The 25,411-nt window shown below is 40.1% G+C and overlaps 1 protein-coding gene and 1 pseudogene across 1 annotated transcript in view; both read right to left on the bottom strand.

Moving 5' to 3' along the window:
* Positions 1-25,411, bottom strand: part of ITGBL1 (integrin subunit beta like 1) — a 256,659-nt gene that overhangs the window by 74,244 nt on the left and 157,004 nt on the right. The window lies entirely within an intron of this gene.
* On the bottom strand, positions 22,947-23,089 carry LOC129401517 (small nucleolar RNA SNORA72; annotated as a pseudogene).

Here is a 25,411-nt window from a genome sequence, read left to right as displayed (position 1 = left end):
TTAGCTGTACCTCCCACTAAAATGGGACATATTCTGAGCCTTCCTGGGCTCTTCCAGTGTCTCTCAAGCCAGATTGAAGAGGTCAACTCACTTATGGATTTGATTTAGTATTTCTCCCATGAAACAGGGGACCCCAAAGACTCCGTTTCCAGAGACCAACTCTCGGCCTGCTTTAAAGTAGATTATGAAATAAACCCATGGTTCCTGGATGAAGGGACTCTAGAGACCAAGATTCAGAAAGAATTTAAGAAAAGTGCCTATATGGCATCTAAGGAGGGGACTAAGATCCCCATGGAATTTTGGGTTACATGGGAGATTGTTAATTCTATTCTCCAGCTTTGGAGAAGTACAGCTCAGGAGGAGGGTACTAGGGATGAGATGCCCTCAACTCCTCCCTTGCCCAAGTCCCAAAAGAGACACTATGTGTTTCCAGTAGAAACACACTCTCAAAGTAAAAATATTTCTGATGCTGGTGAATTAATGTTCCCACCAGAACGACCCTCATGTCTTCCATATAGCTCCACTTCCAGTGCATCAGATGAAAGTGATGCAGATGATGAGCCTGCTGTCACTTCTTCGGGTTCTGAGTCCAAGAGTGGCTCGGTAGAGAAGGCTTCTCACTTCTCAGCCACACGCACTCCAGGATGCCTGGGACCAGCTCCCCATCACCCAGCCCAGCCGGAGGAGAAGCAACCTCTATCTTACCAAGGGTTAAGGATGGATTCACTCAGCCATTTAAAAAAGGCCTGTGCTGCGTATGGACCCACAGCTCCATAGTGTAAGGACTGTCTTATAAGATGGAGTAGAAGAACCTATTGGGTACCCCAAGAATCCATAGTGTAAACCCTTCTCAGTATATGCAGTGGAGGATGTGGCTCAGTGATGAGACCAGGGCAAAACTTCACGACTTAAGTCATTCTGGATGAAAGTTGTCAGGGATTCAATTGACTTGTGAGATGCTAATAGGCAAAGGGAAATGGTCTGTCCCAAAAAGGCAAGTCACCTTGCCTAGTGCTGTTTTTGCTCTTGTGCATGAGGCAGCCTTGTGGGCTTGAGAGAAGATTGGAGCAGATGCCGAATTTAAGGGAAGCTATACAAAGATTGTTCAGGGGGGCTCGGAACCATATGCAGACTTTATAGGGAGGTTGATGGATGCAATTGAGAGGCAGGTTAGGTGTAAAGTGACTCAGCAAAACCTGTAGCAACAATTGGCTTTTGGGAATGCTAATGAGGATTCCCAGGCCATTCTGCACCCCATGATGGAAAAGGAGGACATAATGGGGTACATGAAAGCATGTCGTAATGTTGGTTCTGTTAAACATCAGGAGCAGATGAATGACATTGAGGCCTATGCAGTACAGAGATAAGCTCAGAATAGATCCTTCAACTGTGGGAAATCAGCTCATTTTCGAAAGGATTGTAAGGAACCTCCTGCTTCTTTGAAAGCACGACCTTGCCCCTTCCGCAGTATAAGAGAAAAGCACCTCCCTGGCCCCTTTCCCGGTATAAGAAAGGAAACCACTGGGCCAAGGACTGCCATGCCAGATCTGATGCTATGTAACCCTATCTCGCAGGACCAGCAAGGGGGCCAGCCTCAGGCCCTGTTAAACAGGGGACATTCCGGACTGCAGCCCCTCTTCCCAATGTGGTTGTGGAGTCCCAGAGCTCCAGTCAGTAGATTCACTGAAGCCCGCCATAGCAGGGAATGCCTCCTTGGATATTTCCTGCCCTGATACAGTTACTCTAACCCCAGCCCAGTGTCCCTACACATTAAATTCTGGTGTAAAGGGACCAATTCCATGGGGCACTGTAGGCCTACTCTTAGGGAGAAGCAGTTTGACTATTAAGGGAATTACTGTTCATACTGGGGTCATTGATTCTGATTATACTGGTGATAGTAATTATTACTGCAGTGCCAACTGTTTGGACATCTGATAAGGGAGCGTGAAATGCTCAGCTTCTCTTACTTCCTTTTGTTGTGCCCGGTCAGTCCACTCTCCCCAGGATGGGAGGCTTTGGTAGCACTAACCCTTTGATCGTCCATGTTGTTGCTCTTAGGGAGGACAACTGCCTACTTGAAACTCATGAGGTCCATGGAAAGAAATTTAAGGGAATGACTGACTCGGGGGCTGACATCTCTATCATCTCTACCCAATATTGGCCCCGTAACTGGGCCATGCAGGCAATACCCTACAGTCTGCATAGAGTAGGCATGATGCCTTCTTCTCTGTCCGCCAGGGTGCCAGACGGTTAGAATGTATTGGCCCCGAGGGCGTTACAGACACTTTCCTGATCTACGTAGCACCCGTACCTCTGAATTTATGCAGACGAGATTTACTTGAACAATGTCAAGCAGATTTAGAATTCCCATTCCACCTCCCACTATCCCCCCTAATCCTGAGGCCACCCCTTTTTATTAGGAGACACTGTAGCTTTACGCCCACCTCTCCACGTTCAGTGGACATGGAGAATGTTGAAAAAAAACAAAGACAAGGTATTTCCTCACTTGAATGTATTGGAGAGTTTCCTTGTAGGAGGAAAAGTCTATGCTTTTGTTCCAACAGATGACAACCACACAAAGAAACTTTGGGTTCCGTTACATCTTGTCAGGAATCGGATTTATCCAGCTGACTTGATGACCCTCAGATCACCAGAGACTCCTCAACTTTCCAAACTCCAGCCCACTAAACGAATTTCAGCTGGAAGTTACAAGAAAATCAGAGAAGAAGTCAGCCAGCATCAGAGGACCTGTGGAAAAGGTTCTTTAGCTCCCTTCCGAGACTGCTTTGTCATCCCCCCAAATTTGTTAGACTTCTGGTTGAACCTCTCCAGAGACTCATTGCTATGATCACCACCGCTCTTGTTGCAGGAACAGCTCCTCAAACCTCATCGAGATGCATCATCTCATTAAAATGTGGCAAAATGATTTCACCACCTCTGGACAGTGCAGGCTACTGTCAACCATGATGTTGAGTAATGATCGGGCATTTTATTACAAACACTGCTCTGGGTTCAGGGGTGGGTTGAAATTTCATTTTGTGTGTGTTTTGCAAACAGAAAAGGGAAGATGTTGGATAACATTGTGTTGTCTATTATCCTCCTGCAGGAAGCTTTGGTTTATTGAGTTACTCCCACAACAGTGCCCCTGAGGCACACCCAATTCCATCAAGCACTAATAATCCTATATTGCTTTTCTCTTCCTTTAATGTCACTTGTATGATTTAGCAATGGTCTTTCGGTATAGACACAGGAAGACAGTTGATGTTATGCTTTTGTAACTGGGAGTCAATTGATCCAAATAATATTTACTCCTGGGCATCCATCATATTTACCTGACTTCAGCCTCAGTTTCCCTTACTTCCTAATACCCCAAAAGGTGCATCCCACCGAGGGACTTGGATGTATCAGGGCAAGCCATAAGCTACCCTGGCTTCTAGGAGAGACAGCCAAAACTCCATAAGAAGTAAAATAAATTAAGAGCACAGTCATGAAACAAACTCTGTCATGACCCAAAAAGAGGCAACTGAATAAGGACCTTGCTGGGGTTAGGAAAGAGCAACCTGGCCTGAGGCCTGTAGTTGGGGATATATAGCAAGAAGTATATATAAAAAGCCAACCTTTAAGTTTAATATGTCTCTTACTGTGTTCATACAAAATGACTAGAAATATTACAAGCAGCAAATTTACTATGATTGTTTAAATGGATTACTAGCTGAGGAAAGAATAAAGCAGTACACACTGGATGGAATCTCGCCCTTGAGCGAATCTCCTAGTAATCTGAAGTGCTGAACCCTGACACGAGATTTTGTCATTGAGTTCATCTCTTAGAACTTCCCCTGAAGGAGTGGCTTTACCTCTGTTTATTGTTATGACAATGTTCAACCCCACCTATATGTGCCCCCACCCTTCATGATTTCTGTACAACTATGGTATAAGGGGAAAGAGGAGACTAGAAGATGAGGAAGAAGTAGAGGACTTTGAGGTCTACAAGGAGACTAGGGTGATGGAACTATGATGACTTGGGACCACGACCAAAACTACGACTATGATTGTGTTGTGAGGGGAGAGATTGGACTACGCTGGGGAGGAGAGAGAAATAAACTCACTACCAACCAGTCTGGGGCCCAGGCCCTGTTTCTCTGTTCCCTGGGTCCATCACTGTGGGCTAGTCAGGGGAAGTTCTCGCCATCAAATGCTTTCGTCCTTCGTGCTCCCCCATGTTTTTCATTTGAAAACTCACATGTTTCCTTTATCATTAAGTTGATATCAAAGCGAACGTATACATATATATACACACATATAGGCACTTATTATACATATTTATATGTATTAACTGTAGCACTGATGTCCTGTTCATTGATTTGCTCAAGTGGGCACCAGTAACATCTCCATTGTGAGACTTGTTACTGTTTTTAGCATATCAAATATGCCGTGGGTAGCTTGCCAGCCTCTGCTGTGTGGGCAGGATATTCCCGGTAGCTTGACAGTCTCTCCAGAGAGATGGAGGAATCAAACCCCAGTCTGCAGTGTGCAAGGCAAATGGTAACTAAATGGTAACTAAATGGCAACTAACTATACAAACGGTAACTAAATCCTAATTTAGTCATAAGCAAACTACGTTAGTCACAATAATTTATTCTATGCCATATTATGTATACAGTAAAAAATCAATCTCAAAGTTTTATTAAAGGAAGTATAATTGGGTCATTTGCTTTGAGGGTTGGAAAAATGTAAAATGTGTGCCTCTACAAAAACTTTTTTTGTAGAGGCACCATGTACAATTTAGTGCAACCGAAATTATATTCTAAAGAGCTTATATTAAACTTCCCAGATAACTGTATACTCCCTACCTGCTCTGCTATTGCTCCAGTCCATATGTATAATATGCTGTTATACATTACATGTGTTCTTAAATGAAAACTTCTATACTTAAAAACATGTGTTTTTTTTTTTTCCGATTACATTCCATGTTTCAACACACAACTCACTACCGTTGCTGGGGTTTCCCCCCAAAAAGAAAAAGACAGTCCTATTGCCAAGGAGGCATTTGATAGTTCTCCATTGCTAAGAATATAGAGATATTAAGTCCCGCTGTTTGTTACATAACTTTTCTTTTTCCCCCTTGCCCCGCGCCACCGAGTTCACGCCTGTTTAGTAATCGCCACGCTGTCTATGGCTGTCAAAGGGAAAAAAAACCAAAGAGGATGGTTATTTCCCGTCATCAGCCGGCGTGGGGCTCTGGCTTAGTTGATAGTCTAGTAGAGTGTCTGCAAGCAGTTTCTGGAACCAAAGGTCTTGCGCTGATATCGGCTCCGGCTCGAGATACCACCAGTGTCCCGCTGGTCCATGTACATAATTTTTCCCCTTATATCCCATTCCCACGCCACCAGGTCTGTTTGCTTAATGGACATCACACTATGTTTGACACCACGCCGTGTTTCTTCCCGAGAAAGAAGGATATTTCTTCTCAGCCGGTTTGGGGATATAGCTTAGTTCAGTCTAGAGAGATGGCTACCACTTTGATTGCCTTCAATATTTCAACAAAATACTTACTATTCTTGTTAGGATCTCCCACAAAAGTCCGACCCATTAAGAAGGAACCATTACATATTTCTGATACTAAGATGACATTAGGTCTCGCGGCCACAGCAGCGGCCGCGCGGTTTTGGGTTTCTGTCTAAAATCCAGGGAAAATTCTGTCTGAAATTCTATCACTACAATCTTTTACCCTTTTATGGTGCTCATAAGATGGGAAAACCTAGAGAAATACCAGGCCCCCCGCACGGGCGGAAGTGGGAAAGCTCCCTTGTCCTCCTCCGTCATACTGGGGCTGCGGACGAGGTGAAGTGGGAAAGCCCATGTGGCTGCACTCTCTTTAAGTGTCCGATGTGGGCGGAGACCGGTACTTCCCTGCCCTCGATCTCCCGCCAGCCGCGCCGTGTATTTGGGTGCGTCTCTCCATTTTGTGCTCAGAGAAGTGGGGTGGAGGCTGTGCTGTGCTCAGGAGAGGTTGAAGGAGAGAGAGAGAGATTAAAAAAAAAAAAGAGAGAAACGCCGGGCCCCCGCACGGGGGACCTGGCGGAAACGCTCAAGTCACATACTGCAGGTTGCTGGCGGGCTGCTGGTGTCCAAAGCAGCTCCCTCCTCTTCCTCAGTCATACTGGGGCTGCGGGCGCGGCGAAGTGGGCTAAAAACATGTGTTTTTGAAAGAAAATGTCATCACCTAAGAGTCACTTGCCTAAGTGCAACATGTACTAAAAATTCAGATCTAGCAAGACAAGCTTTACAAACTCCCGAAGCATCTTCTCGGTTTGCTTTTTATGTTGATCAACTCATGCAATGTTTGTGCCCGTTAAAAGAAAGTTTTATAACTAATAGCCATTAAAGTGTCTGGACTCAGATTTAAACCTTTGCCTCAGTAAAGAGTTCATTTCAACATGAAATTACTTAATTTGCTGGTGCGTTAATGAATGTCTCATGGGGAGTAACATGTTTCAGAAGGAGAACACGTATGGAATGATCTTTCACATAGAATGGGATATAGAGAAAAGGAATAAAAATGGTTGAAGGCAACAGAATCTGAGAGCCAATCTAGAGAACTTCTTACCTGGTGCAGGATGGGGTTTGATTGGTGAGGCCCGAGGGACACTCTGGTGGAGGGTGTTGGAACATTGTATGTGTAAGACACTATCATTAACATATTTTAAACCATGATGCCTAGATTTTAAAACACATTTCACAAGAGTTAATTTCAGTTAGATGGATGTGATTATTTCATTGTATTATAAGTAAAATAATTAAATTCCCTTATATATAATAAACTAGGGCAAAGCACAGAGTGAATCCAAACAAATACTAAGACATGTCTCGCCAACACAGAACACAGCAACACCAAGACTGAAAGCTCATAGATTCTGGAATACTCAGATGTTTTTTAAAAAATTGTTATAACTAGCTGATTACAGGATGGAAGTGAAAAATAATTGTTCCTTAGAGCTTCTACTTCTTCAACCTGAAAAAAGTACAACTGGAAGGTATGTTTAAGTTTCAGAGAACTTAAAACTGTCACTAAATTAGGGTCAGAGAGCTAGTTCACGAGACTCACTACAGACTTGTGTGAAGGAGGCCCAGATTTTATATCCCCAGCACCATATTTGGTCCCTCTAGCACCATTCGGATCAGACCCTGAATACAAAGCTGGGAATAGTCCCTGGACACCACCAGGTGTAGCCCAAATGTGTGTGTGTGTTTTCTATTTATAAACCTCATCATCATCATCATCAACAACAACAACATCATCATCATCATCATCCCATTGATTATCAAATTTCTCGAGCGGTCTCAGTAACATCTCCATTCGTCCAAGCCCTGAAATTTTAGAAGCCTCTCTCTACTCGTCCTTCCGATGATGCCTTACTGGAGGCTCCTTCAGGGTCAGGGGAATGAGACCCAGCTTGTTAGAAGCCTATAATCTATAAATATTTGAATCAGCTTCTAATTGAGTATGAAGAATCTAGATCATGAAAAAAATTTTGCTTGTTTCTCCCAGGAACTGTGATGGAACAGCAGCCATTCAAATTTCTGAGTCATTCAACTTGAAAATGAATCTGAAGATTAGATGATAATAAATGAAGGTAATGTTACCACTAGACACAAACATGTTGGTGATTAGAAGAGCAGGTGGACTTGGCAGCAGCAAATTAGATCCTTGGCACAACTAATTAGAAAGTAGCCCTTCTTCCCGAAAAAGCAAGGCATGAGCAAAAGGTGTTTGCTGCCCATAATTACTTTTCTATATCCAGAGGTTCTGAGTTACCACAAGGACTCTCTTGGCTAACATCAAGGTCAAAATAGAAATGAAACATATTCTTTCTTTTCAAAAGAATTACATAAAAGAATAAAATGTAAAGTATTAAAATATGCTCTTTTTTACCTAATGTGAGGGAATAGGATTTTATCAAAAGTTAATTATTAATTCTTAGCGACTTACATATGTGTGTGTGCTTATGTCTAAGAAGTCACTGGAAAAAATATCTCACCTCAATGAGGTAGTCTAGAGTTTTGGAATGATGATTAGATAAATAATATTTATTTTAGTTTTTTGATAATTGGTCAAACTATGCAAAATTAAGCTATGATGAATATAAATGGGGAAGGCTAGAATTTATGTGCTCATTTCCTCATATAAGTGGAAAATGTAGCCAGACTTTGTTTCAAGTATTAGGAAGGACTTAATCTGTCCATTCATCTTTATAAATATATAATCACTACGATATAGGTCAGACTTATAAGAGATATAAGAGCAAATCCACAAAATGCTATGCATTTCATCTTCACCTGAATGCATTAAGAAATGTGTTCTCAGTTTCCACGATGGGCACCACTAATTTATTTATACAACAGCAATCATTGAAATGGGACCACATTTCACATTTTTCCAACCCGCAAAGCAAATGACCCAGTTATACTTCCTTTAATAAAACTTTGAGATTGATTTTTTAATGTATACCTAATATGACATAGAATAAATTATTGTGACTTAGTTTGCTTTTGACTAAATTAGGATTTATTTCAGAGATAATACTACTGATTGTTCTACTGAAATACTTGCAAATTTTAGTTTTTTTCCTTGGTTTAACATGTGTCTTATATAATTTGGTTTGAGGGTTTTTAAGTTATTTTTTTCTCCTGTCATTGTTTTAAGGAGAACTAAGCAGGAGAATATCCTGGTGACTAAACATTTGGCAGCACGGAATATTTTGCGCTCCTAAAGGTTGAGAAACTCTTTTGTAGAGGCATTATATACAATTTAGTGCAACCAAAATTATATTCCAAAGAAAAGAGCTTATATTCAACTTCCCAGATAACTGTACACTCCCATCTTCATTTTAACTATAATGTACAACTTAACATGTCCCGATAAATGCTTTACGGCCAAAACAGGCTCATGAAGCTAAAAACAAAATAAATAAATAAATAAATAAATAAATAAATAAATAAATAAATAAGGCATACATGTCTCTGAAACTGATCATTGAAGAGAGTCCAACAAAGGAAATGCCCTCATATATCCCTTATCCTCAAAGGGATATGTATCTGTCTAGTTCTCTCTATTGTACTAGTCATAGGAAGCCCTGGCCACAGGGAGATTATGGCAGGCCCATACCTAATAGCTGGCACAAGGCAGAAGACCTCAAACACCTGGTCTTCATGGAGATGAGACCTTCTCTGCTCACTCCTTCAACTTCTCTCATCCCTGTAATTCCCTCCTGCTTCCATCAACAGCCATGTCCCTTCCTCATTGCTTTCATCATTGTCTTCACTGCAGTTTTTCCATTTCCAAAAGAACTTTCCTTTTGTTTGCTTTGTGCCCTTGAGTGAAAGTGCTCCGTGAGGGCAGACTGATTTCCTGCTCACACCACAGAAAATACACACAGCACACCTGGAAAGGAGCAGGTGCCTCTGGACACCTGTTTAGGGGATGAAAGAAAGAAATCGAGAAACCTTATCTTATTCGACAGGTCTTTATTCCCCTCATACAAGTTTTCTGTGACCTTTCCCAATAATAATAAAACACCTACCTGGAATTCACTAAACTAGTCCCTGCATTAACACAAGCTCCCTCAGCACAAACATCTCTAAAATTTAAGGGTCTTCTTTCATCACTCTGGCAGTGTCCTGGTAATCGTATGGAGTACGGGGTTTCAAGCCAGGGTAAGCCACACGAAGGGCAAGTGTCTTATCCCCTGTATTATCTTTCTGAGCCCAAATTTTTGAAGGGCATATATTTTTACTGGAAGTTTTTGCTATACCTCCTCAACTTTATGGATTTTTTTGTTTGTTTGCTTGGGTTTGGTTTGAATTTTGGTTTGGGGGTCATATCAGAGGTGCTCAGGAGTCTTTCCTGGCTCTGTACTCAAGAATTACTCATGGTGGTACTCATGAGACCATCTGGAATGAATGTCAGGGATGGAACGTGGGTCATATGAATGCAAAGCAAGGGTCCTAACTACTCAGTATTGCTCCAGCCCTTCCTTCATCAACTGTGAATGGGAAAATAAATTCTGATGAATATGGAGTTTCTGTTATTTTCTGTATTTGTCTTAACTTTGCCCATTAATTTCAATATTGGTGCCAGAGAAACAAATTTTTCCTCTTTTTTTTTTTTTTGGTTTTGGGGTCATACCCTGGCAACACTGTCAGGATACTCCAGGAACATCACTCAGGAATTACTCTTGGAAGTTCTTGGCAGATGATATGGAATCCTGGGGATGGAACCCAAGTTGACCGCATGCAACGCAAATGCCCTACCCTCTGTACTATCACTCTGACCCCTAAAGAAACAAATTTCTTAATAAAGTTTGCTGTTTATACATATATGAACTCATATATATAAGATAACATATCTATAATTCATAAAATAATGAACAATAATCAAGTACTAATATATATAATACTACAGTATTTAATTAAGTACTATTATATATACTTGACATTTATGCAATACTTAATACTATTATATATATAATAGTACTTAATTATCGCTCATTATTTTTGTTTTATTTCTTCATATACTATGGAAATAGTATATGAAAGAAATATCTTGCCATTTCTTTGTGGGCTACTCTTTGTAACAAACTTTGTGAGGTTATTATTGTAATAATGATATATAAAATAATACACATAACCAGCCAAAAAAGCGATAAGTAGAAAGTATTTTCCAATTTTCTCTACACTTTTCTATAATAGCAATCTCTGAATTTCTCTGACATACAAATATAAGTTTTTGTTTTCTATTCATGTTTCATGTTGTCTGCAAGTCTATTTTTCTCTCATTTTGTTTAAGAAAGAGTTGCTTATCTGTGACATTTTATTTTACCAGCGGAAAGAAAATAAAGGAATGGTAAAACAGCCAGATGAGTCTATTGCTTCTATCAGAACTGTCTGTTCCACTCATGCTTCATCGGCCAAGACAACTCAGGTAACTAAACCTGCCCTGGGGTGGAGAAGTAAATCTCCTCCCCAGCATTTCACCTTGGACATTGCATCAGTGCAATGGTAATATTCACTGAAGCAAGAGTTGAGCACAGTAAGAGCTCAAACACGCCATGCAACCCCTTCGAAAGCCAAAGCAAAGGCATGACTTAATATCATTTTATGATCATCCCTCCTCAAGTTGAACAAATATGAGGGAAGCACATTATCAGCAAAAGTCAATGCATTTATTTGGAATGTGCCCTCTGGTCAGAACTCACCACAGCCAGACAAGTGAGACTTAGCTCCCAGGGCAGGACGCAGCAGGAGGTGCAGCATATTGATGTCACTTTCTCTTTGAAATACAAATTAAAAGGAACGATTTTTCTGTGTTCTTTCATCTTTACCAAGAAAGCCTCAATGCTTCTTCCTTCCTTAACCCACGGTTATGGCAACACATGAAAACTTCTTAGAAATGAAAACCTTCATGCTCCACCCCAGACCTGATTGACACCAAATCCCAGGGAGTTTTTAGGGGACTTTGATGCACATTTAGGGTTGACAATTACTGCTTTGTCATTAGCAGTTATTAAAATGTATTGCCAGGTGAAATTAGTCTGGGATGTAAAAGTCGCCCTCTTCCAAACTGATGTTTTAGAACAGCAATCTTATTTACAAAAAATAAAAACTTGATAAGAATTCAGGTAAAGAAAGAAAATGACATAGCTGCTGTCTGAAACTATTTTTTTTCATTTGTACAACTGTCTGCACTGTCGTCCTGTCCTGTTGTTTATCGATTTGCTCGAGCGGGCACCAGTCTCTCCATTGTGAGATTGTTACTGTTTTTTGGCATATTGAATATGCCATGGGTAGCTTGCCAGGCTCTGCTGTGTGGGTGGGATACTCTTGGTAGCTTGCCGGGCTCTCTGAGAGGGATGGAGGAATTGAACCCGGGTCAGCAGCATTCAAGGCAACATCCTATCTGCTGTTCTATCGCTCCAGTGACATAATTAAAGCATAATTAAATTCTTATTACTGTAAATTCTATGGAAGTTTGAACCATTGATTCTTATATTTTTGAGTTTTGGGGTCACACCCAGCAGTGCTCAGGGTTACTCCTATCTTGGTGCTCAGAGGTGGTTCATGCCTGTGCTGCCCAGGGCACCCCAGGTAGTTCTGGGGATGAAACCTGGACATCAGGCATGCAAAGCATGTGCTCCAGCCTGCTGAGCTGTCTCTAGAGCCCTGTCTTACATTTTTTATTGCTGAGCAATATTCCATTTTATGAGATTCCACTATGCATTTACCCAGAAGCATTTTTGGGCTGACATTTCTCTTAATCAACACCCCTGTGACATCACTGGGTCATCCATAGAACCAAGAATACTTTTCCCTAGAACAGATATTCCGTATTATACTCCCAACAGTCGTGTATGAAAGGTCTGGGCTTCACATTCCCTTCAACATCTAACATTTCTCTTTTCTTTCCTTCTCTCCATTTCACTGGTGTGCAGGGTTGATTTGATGAAGCATTTATTTCTTTTACTGATTATGCCAACTATGACTTTTCTACCAAAGTTGGATTCAGTCTTTTACTTATGTAATAGGGTAGTTTTATTTTTGTTATTGCATCATAAAAGATGCTTTTCACTATTTTAGACACAAGGTCTTGTCAGCTACAGGCATTGACCATATTTTATCAGATGTGAAACTTACTGTTTCATTTTATTAATAGTGTCTAGTCTAGTGAGAACTAGACTTGTTTTTATTCTGAAGTAGTTTGGTTTGTCGATATTTATTTTATGGCTTGTATTTTCTGTTTCCCCTGAGAAATATCAGCCTAAACTACACACAAAAATATTACCTTCTGTGTCTTCTAGGTACTCTGTTGCATTAGCCTTCATGTTGGAAAGATTTTCATGAACGTCTGGTGTGTGGCAGAGCTCCATTCATTCTTTTCAATACATTTATCCTTTGTTGCAGCATTATTAGAAAAGTTTACTGTTGTCATTGGCCTGCCTTGCTGATTTGGTATTCCAGTAGATAATCTCCTTATTTCTATGTATTTTTATATTCTCTACTTTTATTGAATAAAACAGCATATTTCGGGGGATACGACAGCTAAATCATTGATGCTTTGCAGTGCTCCCACCCACACACACAGAGTTTTTCAATTAGCGAATTGGGCAAAAATATGAGTTCACATTCGGTAATGAGTTACTTTGACATCTTTTAGCACTTTTTCACAGTTCAATGTGATCTATGATAGTAAGACATACATGTAATAAATGTTTGCAATTTTCTTTTTTTTTTTTTTGCTTTTTGGGTCACACCTGGCAATGCACAGCGGTTAATCCTGGCTCTGCACTCAGGAATTATCCCTGGCAGTGCTCAGGGGACCATATGGGATGCTGGGAATCGAATCGGGTCGGCCGAGTGCAAGGCAAACGCCCTACCGGCTGTGCTATTGCTCCAGCCCCAATGTTTGCAATTTTCACCTGCAGTTTCTCTGTGGGTGTATCTGATAAAAGTGTCTGTAAAACCCACTAAATGATTTCCTACTCATTTACAGAATTATAAAGTATATATGCCACTCTATATTATTTTTATATAACAAGGTAAAATATTGGAAAACTGCGTAATTATTTCATGTGCAAAGAAAATTTAAATGTAAACCTATGATAAGACAGCATCAAGCAGAAAAGGAGCTCTGGCAAATATAATAGTGGTCAGGGAATTTCCCATTAAATTCACGCATTGCAAAATGACATACTTTTAACCACTTCTGGTCAGATCAATTTGATGAAACAGGCTCTGTGACATGGAAAGAAAGTTGAAGAATCAATTAGGAAAACCTGGATTAGACCTAAAGTTTTTCTTATTGCAGGATGCATCAGTGTCTCTAATCAATTTATGGCATCTAATTCTTCAAAAAAATGGACAAAGTAATCAACACAGGTCTTCCCTAGTTGGAGGAGAAGAGCAGCTGCAGAAAAAAAGAAAGCGCACAGGACAGATTCAAAAGAACACAAATCAAGAGAATGCATGCTTCTAAAATCTTTGTAGTACCAAAGCTTTGTTTGGTCTATTGATTGCAATAAAAATATATGGTTTCATCTTAAGTAATAAAAGAATTAGCTAGGATGAAAGAGTGGGAGAGGAAGAGTGAAGAGTAAAGGGAGTTTGTGAAATTAAATTCTAAGGAAACAATAAAAAGCAATATATACAAGGGGCTGCTCTAGCCCATGATCTGGCATACAAATATGACAATATTTTCAAAAATATCAGAGGGAATACCTGATTGCAAAGATAATTCTAGGTTGAAAAACCCTGGATATTCTTTAGGAAGATAAGCACAAATAGTATGAGAAGGGGCTGGAGTGATAGCACAGTGGAGTAGGGTATTTGCCTTGCATGAAGCCGACCTGGGTTTGATTCATCCATCCCTCTCGAAAAGCCTGGCAAGCTACGGAGAGTATCTCGCCCACACAGCAGAGCCTGGCAAGCTACCTGTGGAGTATTCGATATGCCAACAACGGTAACAACAAGTCTCACAATGGATATGCTATTGGTGCCCGCTCAAGCAAATTGATGAGCAACGGGATGACAGTGACAGTGACAGTATGAGAAGACATATTAAAGGAATCACTAGTTAATATGTCTTGTAACATATCATAGTATGAAGCTAAACCCACCATGTTCAATAGAAAGATCAAGTTTAAGATTCATATAATACAGAACTAAAATTTACATATAAGAAATAAATGTAGACACTTCAAAAGGTCATATTTAGCACTGTAGTATTGTTATTCCATTGTTCATTGATTTGCTCAAGCGGGCACCAGTAACATCTTCATTGTGAGACTTGTTGTTGCTGTTTTTGGCATATTGAATATGCCACGGGGAGCTTGCCAGGCTCTGCTGTGTGGGCAGGATACTCTAGATAGCTTGCAGGGCTCTCTGAGAGGACGGAGGAATTGAACCCAGGTTGGCCAGATGCAAAGCAAACGCCCTACCTGCTATGCTATCGCTCCAGTCCTTTAGTGAATAAATATAAGAAAATTAAATGGTGATGAATTTTCATAACAGACCAATGTAAAAAATTGATCTGAAAACTTAAATGGGAAAAACTTACTTTGATCAAGTTTTTTTTAAGTTTTGTTAAGATTTGATATTAATTCCAAGGAGAATGTGACTTATGGGGAAGAGCAAGAGTGAGAGAGCGAGAGAGTGAGAGAGAGAGAGAGAGGCAAAGAAGAAAAGGAAATGCTTGTCCCAAGGACATGGGGCCCTCATAGTAGACCGTTATGGAATACAAAAATTACACAAAACATAAGGTGCAGGATTCCCAGTGATGAGTGACCTGTAAAACTTTTAAAGTATGAACGTAAGAGAAGGTAACCATTAGGAAAAATAAGTTACTTGAGATGAAAACCTATAAAAATGTGTTCTATACAGGACATCATGAATAAAACATGAAGTAAAATTGTTCATATGCCTAGGAAAGGAATGTGAAAATCTATTTTGGATTCTCAATTCTATTCCATTGGCTTGAGAGTCTATTTCTCTCTCTCTTCTCTCTTTCTAGATAGAAATGTGTATGTATGTATGTATACATACGCAAACTCCCACAACTCAGACTATGTGTTGTAAAGCAGTGCAAACATGTAAATAACCTATAAAACTTTACAGTAAAACAGTAAATTCCATACTTTAATCCTCATTAAAATCTAACAAGAGCTTTATCGACATTTGCAGACATAATAGAAGAGGTTCAATAAAGTAAATTGACCTCTACAAATGCATCCAGCCTTAAAAGGGCTGAACATGAACTTCAACCCATATCTTGTCTAGAGACTCTTCAGGAATTTATGTAACACTATAGTTTTGATAATTTTTCTGAAGTTGGGAAGAATCTTAAAATGCTTTCTTAACAAAAATGATTTTCTTTGCCCATGAATAGGTAAATTAACATCAATAGAGAAAAAAATACCTAAAAAAACCCTACTGATTACATTATTTTCTGAATCCAAATCACTAACTTTCATATGAATGTGTGAGGTTTTATTTTCATTTCATTTAAATCTTTCAATTGTACTTAAAATAACTGTATAAAGCAACAAATCATAAAAAAGTCATTGTATCTGCAAAACACTATCATGGCCACCACCTCAAAAAAAACCCCCTAAATTGCTTGCAAGCATAGACACAACTAAGTTTCCTGCAGTGGGTAGTGCATTTCAAAGTTACTGATCAAAGTATCATCATCAATCATACAGCAATCAGGGACCAGAGTGACAGTACAGAGGGCAGGGTGCTTGTCCTGCATTCTACCCACCTGGGTTGGAGCCCCAGGAAAGCCGGGACTAAGCCCTGAACACAACTAGTTGTAACCCAATATTCCTCTACCCCTCAAAATATATATGTAAATACATATACATGCACATATGTAAATACACACACATATATATGTGTGTATATATATATATATTTCTCAGTGTGAGGCTATATTACAGTGGGTAGGATGCTTGCCTTGTACATGACCCACCCAGGTTCTATCCTCAGCATCCTATATGGTTAAGACTACCAGGCATGATACTTGAACACAGAGCCAGGAGTAATAGTTGAGCATCACCAGGTGCAATCCAGAAACAAACAAAAAAAAAGAAAACAAAATAAAATTTATTCAGCAACCATAAAGCTTTCTTATAAGACAAGTTGCCTATTTGGGAAAAAGTAGTATTTCACTTATTTTATTTTTAAGTATTCTTTATTTTAAAAATTTATAAGTTAACGTCCTGTGTTTGCAATGTGCCACAAAACTGTAATTTTTTGTCTTTATTTTTTTTTTCAGTTTGGGGATCATGCACTGTAGCACTGTCATCCCATTGCTCATCGATTTGCTCCAGCGGGCACCAGTAACTCTCCATTGTGAGACTTGTTGTTACTCTTTTTGGCATATCGAATATGCCACGGGGAGCTTGCCAGGCTCTGCCGTGCGGGCAGAATACTTGGGGACCATGTTCAGAGATATCATAGTGGGGTGGTGGATATGGGGGGTCACACACACCACATAGTGTCCAGGTTCAAACCTGGGCAACTGCCAGCAAAGCATGTACCCAACCCTTTGAGTGACCTCTCCCAAACTATGTTATTGTTTGCATCAGAACCATGCCAGGTCTGTAATTTCTCATCTCCCAATAATGAAGGTGGTCTATCCAAATAAAAAAGGAAATATCACCTTTTCTAAATTTAGTTTGCCCAATGTTTAGATACCAACCTTCCTCTCTGGCAAATATTTTGTGTGGTGCCATGAGAAGAAATAATTTTTCTTTTTAAAATCAACTTGAGTACCTCAAACTCTCTGATTTAACATCATGACTTTCTTTTAGAATTTTCTAGAGCTACTGGTGTGCGGGTAGGGGGTGGTGGCAAGTACAGTGTGCTAGTACAGGGTGGCTAGTACAGGGTGCTGGCCTTGCACTATGACCAAACATCCCCAGCACCTCATATGGTCCCCCCAGCCCTGCCATGGATGACCCCTCAATGCAGAGCCAACAGTAAGCCCGGAACACTGCTGAGTGTGGCCATACCTCCACCCCCACCCCCCACCCCAAAGAATTCCCTGGAGCTATTTCCAGAGCACTCTCTTGCCTTTTGTCTTAGAAAGTAGATGTATTGTGTTCTCCTTCAGGCTAAGAGAAAAGTCTCAACCTTTTCAATGCTGTAAAATACCAAACTTCGGGAAGAAGTCACTCCCAACTTCCCAGGTACTGAAATCCCTTGGAAGTAAAATATGTTGGCAGATCTGGCACATAAGATCACTGGCATTCATGCTACACCATGGGAGAGGGTACAGTCACCAGAGATGGTGTTGGACAGGCTGAAGTTTATATCCGCTCACAGGGGATGTGATGCCCTACCACTTACAGTAACTGTGATACACAGTGAGGAAGACAGAAGTAATACCACTCAACAGAAGCAACTGTCCACACATTCTCAGCTCTAAGAGCTTATCTAAGTTAATCCTCTGAGTTCTTCCTGGGTCAAATCAGAATATCTGGCACTCGGTTTTTATGATACGATAGCTGGAATACGAATTTTGTATGAAGATTTTAGAAGGGTGCTTCACACACAGCGCTTATATAAGTGACCTATTGCTATTGTTGGGTACAATACAGAGATGTCCACAGGGAACTCTGGCGGACCAGAGTCATTTAAATCGATCTAGTCACTCCATGCAACCCTCAATCTACAGATGAAGCAATCTCCACCCCTGGAATAAAATAAAAGTGCCAGATTATAATAACTGGCCAGATGACTTTTCACTGACAAGCAAAGACACAGTGCGTCCTCACTGGCAGGAATGTAATTTAGGATTTGAGCAGATGTATAATCAAAGATCTACCCATTGGAAAGAAAGCCCTTCGGAATGGCTCAGGTCGGTGCAAGTGTTTACTAATAGGTCTGCACACAGCAAGCTGCTGCCGCCGCCCTCACTCCCGTCTCTGGGAGACACCAGTCCTCCATCAGGCATGATGATTAAATCTACAACCTTCCATTTGTTAAAACAGGATAGGTAATTACAAAAGCTGCAATTGTGTCACCCAAAAGATGGCTCTGGCTTTAAAAAATAAGTACGTTGCCTTTGCCTCTACATTTATCTATCAGTAGGGGACCATTCTATGGTGACAAGGTTCTGCTGCAAATGCATTATCTCTGCATAATTACCTGCTTCTTCTCTCAGTGGGCTGCTGGAGTTGCAAAAGCGCCTGAAAGCTGGCAAATATGGCAGAATTTATAGACTGCGCCTAATTACCACTAATAAAATACCTTTGCCATCCTCTACAAAAAAGAGGGTCAATGTTAGCCACGTTGTGAACTGGACACTATGTAGCTCAGGGCATGGCTGCCTCTGGATCTGAGGGTTTCCCTCACCTGGCGGAACCACAGATCCAGACAGGGAACGTGTGTGCAGCTCCAGCTGACTGCAGGCACCAGCCTTTGAAGGGAGAGGAAATCCTTAGTGCCTGTTTCTCAGTGATGTCATTGATGGAACAGGAATAAAACGCAGGGGGACTGCAAGCCAGATGTCAGTACTGGACAGAGAGAAATCACCAGCACTCATTCTTCTCCTATTTTAGTCTGACTTGGTTTTTCTTTGGATCTCGATCCATGACCAGCTCTAGGTGAATGTGACATCCAGAGCTCTTTTTTCTCTGGAGACACTCTGTGTCTAGAAAGACAGGCAATGTTTTCATGTTCGGGGGTGGTCACTAAGACTCAAGGCAGAGACTGAATTAGCAGTATTGTCCTTACTGGGGCACAGAATCTTAGAGCAGAAGGGGGATTCAGGAAGACATGGTTCTTGCTATTACTAAAGCAAACGGTTTCACATTTGAGCGACAATAAGAAACCAGTGAAAACATTGTATTCCCAGTGACATTACTAGTAGAGCCTTCCTGAATTGAATACACACACACACACACACACACACACACACACACACATACACACACACATATCAGAGAAATTTACTAGGAGAAACAGAGCTGCAAAGATCCCAGATTTTCTTACTCTTTTCAATTTTCCTAACAGAGCTCTAGAAATTATGGGCATCAGGGTGCCAAGGAACAAACCACTGTCCTGTGTGCAAACAAAAGACTGTTTATATTGCTGAAGGGCACATTTGACCAGTCTGGTGGCATGTTTATAAAATTGTCTCCATTATTCTTTTACACGGCAGTATTTTGAAATGCGATTGAAAACAGGTTCAAAGGAGAGAGTAATTAAAAAATATTCCTTTAAAATGTTCTACAATCAGCTGATTCACTAGATTACCCTGATGATCTACCTCAAGGTGGAGGAGAAAACTCATATATTCACTCTCCATTGAAAATTCACAGGGGTGTCCTAAAACCTGTGTTATGTGAAAGTGAAGGAGGGATGGTAGCTTCAAAGGATTTCTTTATGTCTTTGGAATGACAGTGACACATGAGTGAACTGACTTGCCATCCCATGAAGCCAACAGGAAAAGGTATTGTTCTAACTTAGAGACTCATTTTTCAAGACTGCATGGAATTACACATAAATGGGAACTCTTTAAATGTCTATACCCATTATAAAATAAGGACAAAACATTCATCTTTGTGAAATGAGAAATAAAATAGAGCTATACATCAGATGTTTGGGTAGAAAAAACAAAACAATGTTAGCCTTTGTTTAAAAAGCAAAAACAGAAAAGAAAACTAGCCATTTACTAATTTTTTCCTACTTTTAGATAAAACATTATAAGGCAATCAGCCTTGTGCATAATTTATGGATTATTTATCATATATTGAATACTATATTATTCTATCATATGATCAAATTAAATTAGTAAAAATAGGATGCATCATTATATTCATTTTCAAGGTTTTAAATTGGCAGCAAAAAGTTTAATAGGAAAGATTAGAGCATACTAACTAGAGAATAAACTATTATAATAATAAACTATCCTAATAATAATTAATAATTATTATATTATATACATTTTATATTATGTAAAATATTCTAATAACTATTCTAATAAGAAATATGGATAATTTAATACACTACATATTTTTCATTAGATAAAGTTTTGTTCATGTCTGCAAACTACAAATACAATCTATTCTCAACTAGAGAAAAGAAACAATAAAAATTTCATATATTACCATGAATTGACATTAGATTTAGTCACAAATATAAGAAAGTACACATCTACCAACTTTATTTCATTTTCCCCTCCTGATCATTGTCAAGAAATCTAGCACTAAACCCGGAAGTAGGAGCTCTGCACTCACTGACATAAAGACTTTTACCACTCACAAGTCTGTAACTACTTTGAAATCCGTGCTCAGAGGACTTTGATTAACTTGGACCTTTACTTAAAAGAGGAAATACTGGATTTGTCTGTGCATTCTCTTAGTCATTTATTAAAAAGCTCATCATTACTCTTTACGTTCAGTCAAATACTTGATTGATGCTAAAATCTAGACATGCAAAGAAAAACACAACAGCTCAGAGAGCCAATAATAAGAGAGCAATATAAATGAATAATTAAAGTCATGTCCATGCAAAAGCAAAAGTACATGTAGGTACAGCTGGTGCCTGAAGGATGCAATTAAATCCCCCTGGGGTGGAGGCAGGTGACGTGAGCACTGGAGGTGTCAGAGAAGGACATAGACACGAACATGGACTAGAATTAATGGAAATAGAAATGTCAGAATTTTTATAGACAAAGCAAGATCGATGCTTGGACTTGCTGTCTAGGCATGATTCTACATCCATCACGAGTTGCTGAGAACATTGAGAGCGTCTGAACTCTTAGCATAGTGCCTCACACATCGTAAGTAGTAATTAAACATAACTCCCTCACCTAAGTCAATCTTTTAAGCACAACATGGAGATTTGCATACAAGTAAACTGAATTTTTTCCTAAACTTAAACCTCTTGTTCATCCCTAGGCAGGCACAGTGTGCAAAAGGAAGCAAGAGAAATAGGAAACATAACTTTTGTATGAAAAATCCCTGATTTTAATTGGTTAAGACATTCCCTCCCTTTGCTTCCCGCCCTGTTGTATTTCTATGCTCACTGCAAGCCAGGCTCTAGGGTTGAGGAGAGGGGCTCGTCTTCACTAAAACCTGTGTCTATTTCCGTGTCTGATTCAGACTTAGGGTATAATCCACCGGACTCTTCCACTTCCTCATTTCAATGATCCCCTCAAATCTTAATTTGTCATCGCCAACAGTCGTTATTCCCAGTGGGTCAAGATAAAGGTCTGAGACATCACAGAGTTAAAAAGTTTTGAAAGGCTTTTTTCCTGTATTATCTTCATCCCAATACATTAAGACCTGAAAATCTCTCATCCCCAAAGCCCTATGAAGAGACAGCCAAGAGCATTTGAAGGGTGGAATAAAGACTCTTGATTGTGGGAACACTTTTCAATGAGCATGCAACACTCGGTTCAGGCTTTGCACCCATCTGGGTGGATCAGCTTCCTTATCTCTTTTTAAGTGGGGGAAAAAATAGGCAGGAGGGCGCTATCTCTGAATCTCTAGCATCAAAAATTGAGCCTTTTATGGACTGTGAAAGGAAGACTCAAGGTCACGATTACATTTTGTGGAAGAGCTTGATGTCTGCCAGGGGCTCAGGTGAGAAGTGACATTCTGTCTTGACAAATAAATAAAAATAGAAACATAAAGGCCCCAAGCTATCCATACCCAGATAGTATTTTTTTTTCTGTATTTGGAAGAGATGATGTGACAAATATTTCTCATTCCACACATGCTCAGAACATGGAAGGCGGCCTTGGCTGGAGGCACGGATCTGTGTGAAACTGTCTATCTAAACAGACAGGAAGATGTTTATGAGATTAACATCAGGAAGCAGAACATAGCCAGGCTTAAAGGCGATAGCAGCTCCTTGGGGACCATCGTGAACAGTGACAGATGGATTTTAGCTTTCGTAGTGATCGAAAGAGCCACAGCAAGTGTTTCACTGTGCAAACGATCCGCTTACCATTATTCTGGAGAGGAAAACACAGAAAGGCAAAGATAAAATGCAGAAAGTACCTGTCCTCAGCTTTGGGACAGACTGTCCTGCTGTTCTTCTACATCAACCATTGGGGACAGGCACTAGGTCTGTGGGGCCCATGGCACTGAACCCTTAGATTTCTTCACTTGTGGGGGCCCTTTCACCATAGAGAAGAGGGTACAACAGTCAGTAGCACAGATTTTTAAAAATTTTACTTGATTTGTCACCAAAATTTATTGTTGTTGTTTGTTTTTTTGCTTTTTGCATCACACCCTGAGATGCTCAGGGGTTATTTCTGGCTCTGCACTCAGGAATTACTCTTGGCAGTGCTCGGGGAACTGTATGAGATGCTGGGAATCGAACCCAGGTTATCCAGGTGCAAAGCAAATGCCCTCCCTGCTGTGCTATCGCTCCAGCCCCATCACCAAAATTTAGAAGACTAGACCTATGTAGGAAATGAACAGGGTCTGAGGACAGACCCATGGATAGTTTTTTTTATAGTGAATGTTAATCTGCCTGGATTCTTACCGTAAAAAGAAAACAGTGAGACTATTCACAGGGTAACATGTAATTTTAAATTTAAAAAGTTAAGACATTTTTGCTAAATCAAGATGAATTACTCTTTCTATTCCAGCTTTTTTCAGCTACACTTGCCCTCATATCCACGGGCTCCAATCCCCTTTAGGATAGAGACAGTGAAGAGTGCTATCAAAGGTACATTGGACTTTGGTTAGTGGGGCTACTGTCACTTCCATGGTTTAAGAGGTAGAGAGCTGCCTTCTAGAAAGACCCCTGAAGCGTACTTGTGGGGTCAGAGGTTAAAATCATGATATTGACACCTTGAATATACAACCTACAATCGGGAAATTGAAAAAAAAATTTTAACTATAAAGGGTCATTGATAAGACATGTATAAAATTATAACTATGTAATATTCTAGATTTTATAATTTTGTGGCATTTGCATGCCTTTAGAATATAATAAATGTGACTTTTTCTTCCTACTAGTCACTTAACTACTTTGAAGCTGCCATTTTAAATCACTTGTAAAGACCCTACTGATTATACGGGTACTCTTATATAATCTGCTATATTATTCTGAATAGTAATATTGATTCTATGGATAATATTTTATCCTTTGCCTGCTAACCTAAGATATCCCCAGATTCCAGAGATAAAGATATCAGATGTCTTTGGGAGCCATTTTCTTACCTACCACAATCATTAGTGACTTTCCTTGTCTTGTGGTATATGTCTAAAATCATGTTATATATCATCCTACTTACCAAGGAGTAATAAAAGATCCTGAAGATTAGCATTCAACCTGAAATGCAATTATATCAGTAAAAATATTTATCGTCTGCTCAGAGCTCCTTAAAGTCTTTCAATCTTATATCATACGAATCAGCCTTATCCCAAGATGGATCAAGCTTATTTGTTTGTTTTATGGGTTGCACCCGGTAGTGTTCAGGGATTACTTCTGCATCACTCTCAAGGATCACCCCTGGGGCAATAAGAGGACCACAAGGGGTGCTGGAGATCGAATCCAGGTCAGCTGCATGCAACACCAGTGATCTATCTGCTGGAATATCACTCTTTTTCCAAACTCCTGTTTTATTTATTTGTCCAGTTGGTTGGTTTTATTTAGGGGCCATGCCTGGTGGTGCTCAGGACTTACGTCTGACTATGTGCTCAGGGATCGACCAAGTTTAATAACTCACTTTGATTGACACAAAATTGGCCATGGTTTTAAGCTAATCCAATCATTTACTTTTCCTTCCACTGAGCCTCCAGGGAAGAATCTCTCAACTTCCTTGGTTAGGGCATCATAAAAATAAAAGTTCAGAGGACGATAAATTTATAGTCCTCCCTCATGGAGAAAAATTCATCCTCAGTAGAGAATATTGAGAGCAAACTTCTGATGAGCTGAGAAATGTGTTAGAAGAAATTGTGGATATGTGTATGTATACATGTTTGATAGAGAAAGAAAACAAGTGAGGGAGAGCAACAGGTAGATGGTTCAGTGAGGCCCTTTCCATTCACCCTTAAGTTCCACCTTAAGTTTTCATTCTTGGTTATATGAGCGCATAATTCATTTGTTTGTTTCTGGTTGAATGAGATTTATTATTTTTTATTTTTGGGTCACACCCGGCGATGCACAGGGGTTACTCCTAGCTCTGCACTCAGGAATTACTTCTGGTGGTGCTCGGGGGACCATATGGGATGCTGGGAATCGAATCCGGTTGGCTGCGTGCAAAGCAAACATCCTATCTGCTGTGCTATCGCTCCAGCTCCCTGAATGAGACTTTTTGAACTTGTATTAAAAATTCTTCATTAAAATCAATTTTCTTATAGCCTGAGCACTGTAATTTATGACAAGGAAAGTTTCCGTTTATTTGCACATCTGGCTTGTGTTCGGGGCTTACACATCTCTCTAAGCTCAGAGATTACTCCCAGTGGTACTTGGGAAACCAAATGTTGGAATACAGGTCAGCTGCATGCAAGAAACGCATGGATAACACTTTATAATTGATGAATCAAAGTGGACCCGTCTCATGGGTAGAGGCCTAAAGCATTTCAGAAGATATGTCACCCTCCATTGAGAGAAGAATGGCAATGTACTTTTTCCCTGCTTGAATGTAGGATAACATTGGCATATTCTTTCTCCCTTGCTGTAGGGAGCTCAGGTTTGTTGGGTTACACCATTCACAGTGCTTCTGAGGCACTCCCATTATTCTGTGTTTATCTTTATCTTCTTCGTGCTCTCTTCCCCAACCTGTTAATCGCCTATTTCCCCCAAGCAGTACCTGTGACTGGTAAAGTCAAATTCCTCAGAAATCTCTGGATTTGTATTTGTAAGTTAAGTATTGCTTTTCTCTTTC

The sequence above is a fragment of the Sorex araneus genome, chromosome 1 (assembly GCF_027595985.1).
Source record: "Sorex araneus isolate mSorAra2 chromosome 1, mSorAra2.pri, whole genome shotgun sequence".
Lineage (NCBI taxonomy): Eukaryota > Metazoa > Chordata > Mammalia > Eulipotyphla > Soricidae > Sorex > Sorex araneus.
This window is presented reverse-complemented; position numbering and strand designations above follow the sequence as displayed.